We start from the raw sequence: 6,897 nt of genomic DNA, 5'->3' as shown, positions 1-6,897 counted from the left end.
CTGTCATGGTGAAATATCGACAGGAAGTCGGCCATGTTGATTTTAAGTTTCGATTTTGAGCAAATTTTTGCCATTTTTGGCCATTTCCACTACTTACATTTGAACAAACTCGTCCTAGGGATTTCATCCGATCGTCTTCAAATGTGGTCAAAGTCATCACAACACAATGGTGATCAAAAGTTATCAAAAGATTCTAATTAAGTCAAAAGGCGTGGCTGCTAGGGGTCGTCAAACTTTGGCGAGCTTTTCGGAGCACGCCATTTCACTTCGAACGGCTGTCACGCCCACATACTTCATCGTAGATCCTTCAAACTTGCTGGACATGATGAGGGCTCCACCCTGAACGTCTACATATCTTACGTTCCCACCTGCGCCATAGCGCCCCCGGTGGTGGCGGGAAATGTCCTATTTTTACTTTAAGAGGTCCTGATGTCACATGCTTAACCCAATCAACTTCATTCCACTTCTAAAACATGCAGAACAAATTGGTGAACGTAGGCGATGAACGCCGTGAAGTTATGAGTAACGGCGTCTGTGTGGCGGCATGCCGAATATTGCCCATTCGCCATGAAATTACGTTCTTCATTTTGACGGCTTTAATTTTGTCACATCATCATGAAAATTGATACACAGGTCGAGCACGACAACCTCTTACAATTCATAGGGGCGTCGCACATGGGTGGGGCAAAATGCCTCAATAGCGCCCCCTTGAAACTTTCAAAAACACCTCCCCATAGGGGTTTTTTTGGAGTAGGAAGATGAAAATTGGTACACGTGTGACTTGCATAGACGTACAAAAAAGTCTCTTGCACCATGGGTCTACTCCAAACAGGAAGTTGGCCATTTTGAATTTTCTTCTCATTTTGGCGTGATTTCCACATGTTGTATTTGAATGAACTCCTCCTAGGGATTTTGTCTAATGCACTTCAAATTTCTTCCACATCACCCACAGACGATACTGACCAAAACTTATTGAAAGCTTTTCTTTATGTCGAAGGGTGTGGCCACTATGGCGCCGCCATTTTGACCCTTCGCCATGGAACATTATACTTAAACAGGTACTGAAGTCACATACTTAACACCATCAACTTCCTTCCACTTCTAAGACATGCAGAACAAGTTGGTGAACATAGGCGATGATCGCTGTGAACCTACGAGTAACGGCTTCTGTGTGGTGGCGTACCGAATATCGCCCCTTCGCCATGAAATTACGTTCTTCCTTTTGACGGCTTTAATTTTGTCACATCATCATGAAAATTGATACACAGGTCAAGCAAGACAACCTCTTACAATTCATAGGGGCCTCGTCCATGGGCGGGGCAAAGTGCCTCAATAGCGCCCCCTTGAAAATTTCAAAAAACCCTCCCCATAGGGGTTTTTTTTGGAGTAGGGAGATGAAAATTGGTACACATGTGTGACTTGCATAGACGTACAAAAAAGTCTCTTGCACCATGAGTCTACTCCAAACAGGAAGTCGGACATTTTGAATTTTCTTCTCATTTTGCAATGATTTCCACATGTTGTATTTGAACGAACTCCTCTTAGGAATTTTGTCCAATGCACTTCAAATTTCTTTGACTACATCCAAAGATGATCCTGACCCAAAGTTATCGAAAGCTTTTCTCTATGTTGAAGGGTGTGGCTGCTATGGTGCCGCCATTTTGACCCTTTGCCATGGAACATCAAGTCATGATAACTCCTTCATGCTTTGCCTGATTGACTTGAAACGTCACATGTATGATGATGGTTTGCCCCTGAACACACCCAGCCCCTCTGTTTGTACACTGAGCGCCCCCTAGTGGATGAACAATCAACATGTCATAACTCCTTGCTGCATTGTGTGATTTGTTTAAAATTTTAACTGTGTGATGACTGGTTGCCCCTGCCCATGCCCACATGTGGTCACAAGGGCACCCACTGGCCTGGGTAGGTGGTTGCGCGGAACGAGGGCCCGTATATGACTGCTTGCAGTCCTAGTTATTATTATTAGGGCCCGAGTAGGCAACGTCCTACAAGGACCCTATTGTAATTGCGCTGTTTATTATTATTATTATTATTTATTAGGGCACGAGTAGGCAACGTCCTACGAGGACCCTATTGTAATTGCGCTATTTATTATTATTATTTATTATGATTATTATTCTCACTCTTGAAATCGAAATTTCGGCCTCTTCCCATGCTCAAAAACTCACCAAACTTTCCAAAGTCGTCCGGCCGGATCTGAAATTTGATATTTTGGGGGCGTCGCACATGGTCGCAGAAAAATCACGGAAATAGCGCCCCCTAGAATTTTCAAAAACCCCTCCGCTTTGGGCTTTTTTCGTCGTAGCCTCACGAAATTCGGTACACATATTTACCATGCCAGGACGCACAAAAAAGTCTCTTACTGTCATGGTGAAATATCGACAGGAAGTCGGCCATTTTGATTTTAAGTTTCGATTTTGAGCAAATTTTTGCCATTTTTGGCCATTTCCACTACTTACATTTGAACAAACCCGTCCTAGGGATTTCACCCGATTGTCTTCAAATTTGGTCAAAATTATCACAACACAATGGTGATCAAAAGTTATCAAAAGATTCTAATTAAGTCAAAAGGCGTGGCTGCTAGGGGTCGTCAAACTTTGGCGAGCTTTTCGGAGCACGCCATTTCACTTCGAACGGCTGTCATGCCCACATACTTCATCGTAGATCCTTCAAACTTGCTGGACATGATGAGGGCTCCGCCCTGAACGTCTACATATCTTACGTTCCCACCTGCGCCATAGCGCCCCCCGGTGGTGGCGGGAAATGTCCTATTTTTACTTTAACAAGTCCTGATGTCACATGCTTAACCCAATGAACTTCATTCCACTTCTAAAACATGCAGAACAAATTGGTGAACGTAGGCGATGAATGGCGTGAAGTTACGAGTAACAGCGTCCGTGTGGCGGCGTGACGAATATTGCCCATTCGCCATGAAATTACGTTCTTCCTTTTGACGGCTTTAATTTTGTCACATCATCATGAAAATTGATACACAGGTCGAGCACGACAACCTCTTACAATTCATAGGGGCGTCGCCCATGGGCGTGGCAAAATGCCTCAATAGCGCCCCCTTGAAACTTTCAAAAACACCTCCCCATAGGGGTTTTTTTGGAGTAGGGAGATGAAAATTGGTACACGTGTGACTTGCATAGATGTACAAAAAAGTCTCTTGCACTATGGGTCTACTCCAAACAGGATGTCGGCCATTTTGAATTTTCTTCTCATTTTGGCGTGATTTCCACATGTTGTATTTGAACGAACTCCTCCTAGGGATTTTGTCCAGTGCACTTCAAATTTCTTCCACATCACCCACAGACGATACTGACCAAAAGTTATCGAAAGCTTCTGTTTATGTCGAAGGGTGTGGCCGCTATGGTGCCGCCATTTTGACCCTTTGCCATGGAACATCAAGTCATGATAACTCCTTCATGCTTTGTCTGATTGACTTGAAACTTCACATGTATGATGACGGTTGGCCCCTGAACACACCCAGCCCCTCTGTTTGTACACTGAGTGTCCCCTAGTGGATGAACAATCAACATGTCATAACTCCTTGATGCATTGTGTGAATTGTTTAAAATTTTAACTGTGTGATGAGTGGTTGCCCCTGCATGCACATGCCCACATGTGGTCACAAGGGCACCCACTGGCCTGGGTAGGCGGTTGTGCGGAACGAGGGTCCGTATATGACTGCTTGCAGTCCTAGTTTAATACTTGTATTTTTATTTTTCATCTCTGGTCTGCTTATGCTTTTACATGTACACATCTGAAATAAATAAATCAACTGCAAACACCAACATCTGCCTCGGCAAGTAAATAAAACACCAGCATGTGCTCTGGCACATAAAGATGCCACCTGGAAGTGCCACAGGAAGTGCTACGAGAAATACAAAAAACAGCAGCATTTGCCGCGACACATACAGATGCCACAGGAAGTGCTGAGACAAGATCCTGCTGCTGCAAAATGCACCTGCCCTTGGTGGGCTGCTGACCAACTTTATGCACATTTCATTTTCCAATGAAAGTCACGTGACCCATACAGGAACTGTTTGGAACTGACACTGACACGCCAAAGTGGCCAAACTGTGTTCATAAGGAAGCGTATCTGTCAATGGGATGCATCTGCCAAAAGAATCTCTGATCTTTTGCAGTGTATCATCAAATTCACCAAACGTCATGGAGCAGCAGCAAACAAAAAGGACAGTTTCCACCGTGTGGGATCATTTTGATGTCATAAAGTGACTCTTAATTTACTATTCATATTATTTTCTGAGGTTAAATGTTGCATTTGTTCAGTAAAACTTTCCTATTTAAACAAAACCACCTCCTCAATGCTGAGACATTATAGGACCAGACATGAGAATGAAGTCCCAGATACACCCAGGATAAACTCAGGTATGCAGCCATCCCACAACTTACTCACAGTTAATTTATTGATAATTAATTCCTATTAATTTATTCTTTACCTCATTTTAAACCATCAAGCTTCCAGGAAGCAGATGCTGGATGAGGCTCTGCTGAGTTTCATGCTGGAGGACTGCCAGCCCCTCAGCACTGTGGAGAGTGAAGGGTTCAGGGAACTGGTTTAGATCCTTCAGCCCTCATATTCAGCATTATTTGTTTGTTGTTGTTGTTTGGAAATCATGTCCTGAAATGCCACATTGTTGTTTTTAGATGACCTTTGGTAACATCTCGGCATCAAAGTGGGCAGGCAGACCAAAGGTGCCACAGCTGATGCCAGCCAGGAGGTGCAGAGGTACCTGGCAGAGGCCAATATTGCCAGGTCCCAGGATCCTCTGAGTTACTGGGACAACCACAAGACAGTATATCCAAACCTCTTCCAGCTGACATTACAGTTTCTCTGCACTCCAGCCTCATCGGTGCCCTGTGAGCAGGTGTTTTCTAAAACTGGAGAAGTTGCATCAAACAAGCGTAACAGACTCAAATTCAAGACTTTAGGAACAACTTCTTTTTTGAATAAAAATTTGTAAAAAAAAAAAAAAAAAAAAATTTAAATCCCAGTCCACAAGCATCATCACTCACAACACGTTCAATTAGATTTTCACATTATGATACATGTTGACATTATTTATTATTATTTAAGATTTTAAATTTAAATGAAGATATGAAATGATACAAAATGGCTTCGATTGAGAGGGGCGTGGAATTGTGAGTGACAGGAGAGCAATCAGTCCTCACATGATGTTGCTTTCAGGAAACGTGGGTACTTTGATAGATAATGACTTTACACTTTCTCTCCACTGTGTTGTCTTGATACCTGTAAATAAAGTGATGCTAAAGATGTCTATTACAAGTAATTCTAGACCACTCTTGGTCATTTTTGATGTTTAAAAACTGTAAAATATGCAAAACTGTAAAGTTTAACACCTATACCTAAAAAAAACCGATGTGTCCCAAATCCACACAAGACCGCGAACGCAGTGCAGCATCGCCGCATGGAAATGAGGCAGGTCGCTCATTTTACAGACTGCAGTGAAGTGTTACGCGCTTTCTAAGTGACACACAGAGAGACCAGGGTCAGCAGACCTGAAGGAAGCTTTAATATGGCCACAACCAAGCAGACCGCCCGGAAATCCAAATCCAAAGCCGCCCGGAAGAGCGCTCCGGCTACCAACGGTGTGAAGAAGCCTCGCCGTTACAGGCCCAGCACTGTGGCACTGAGAGAGATCCACCGCTACCAGAAATCCACCGAGCTGCTGAGCCACAAGCTGCCCTTCCAGCACCTGGTGAGAGAAATCGCTCAGGACTTCAAGACCGACCTCCGCTGTGATGCTCTGCAGGAGGCCGGCGAGGCTGACCTGGTCGGCAGCTTGTGGATCAGCAGCTCGGTGGATCTCTCTCAGTGCCGGTGATCCACTGAACCAACTGCTACACATCGACCACAGGGTTTAAAGCCTCGAGGGTTTAAAGCCTCGTAATAAGCTTTCATTCTCTGTTTTCTTTCACGCGCCAGCCGCGTGTAAATAAACGATGGAGACGGGAGCAAAGTCATTATCTATCAAAGTACCCACATTTCCTGAAAGCAACATCATGTGAGGACCGTTTGCTCTGTTGTTACAATTCCAGACCCCCCTCAATCGAAGCCACGCCCTCCCACGCCAGAACGGGGCCAAAAGTTTGAAACTGCAAAAATAAGATCTGAAAGTGAAAAAAAGATCTGAAGGTGAAAAAAAGAAATATGAATGAAAATAAATTATTTGATCAAAATAATTAGAGCTGAACCAAAAATTTATTTAAACTGAAAAAATATATATTTCACTTATTTTTATTTTAATACTTTTTAAATGATTATAAAATTCAAGAACAAACATTGAATTTTCAGTTTCAAAATTTATTTTTTCAATCTTTTTTATTTTCAGATTACAAAACTTTAATTTTCAGTGTCAAAATTTATTTTTCCAATCTTTTTTTAATTTTCAGATTACAAAACTTTTGGCCTGGATTTAGCTCCATACTCATCGACCCATCACTAGTTTTTGTCTTTAGCCCAGGCAAGACATCAAGTCAGCAGTCTTCCCCATGATAGACTGAGAGAACAGTTAAAGGCCTTTGCAGGTGTTTTGAGTTAATTAGCTGATTAGAGTCTGACACCAGGAGTTTTTAATATTCAACCTTTTCACAATATTCTAATTTGCTGCCAGACGTTCTCAACTCTAAAAATAAAGTCAGCTCACATCCAGAGTCTTTATAAGTCAACAGTGTCACAGTAATGTAAAAAAACAGAATAATCAAACAGTGGGGTGGAGATTGATTATTAAATGTTTTCCACTGAAGCTATAATAGCTATATTGGAGCTATAAATTTTTTTTTTTGGGGGGGGGGTAACTTCTAAATTGTACAATTTCAATCCGT

This window comes from Thalassophryne amazonica, unplaced genomic scaffold (assembly GCF_902500255.1).
Source record: "Thalassophryne amazonica unplaced genomic scaffold, fThaAma1.1, whole genome shotgun sequence".
NCBI classification, from domain to species: domain Eukaryota; kingdom Metazoa; phylum Chordata; class Actinopteri; order Batrachoidiformes; family Batrachoididae; genus Thalassophryne; species Thalassophryne amazonica.
Note: the sequence above shows the minus strand (reverse complement) of the source record.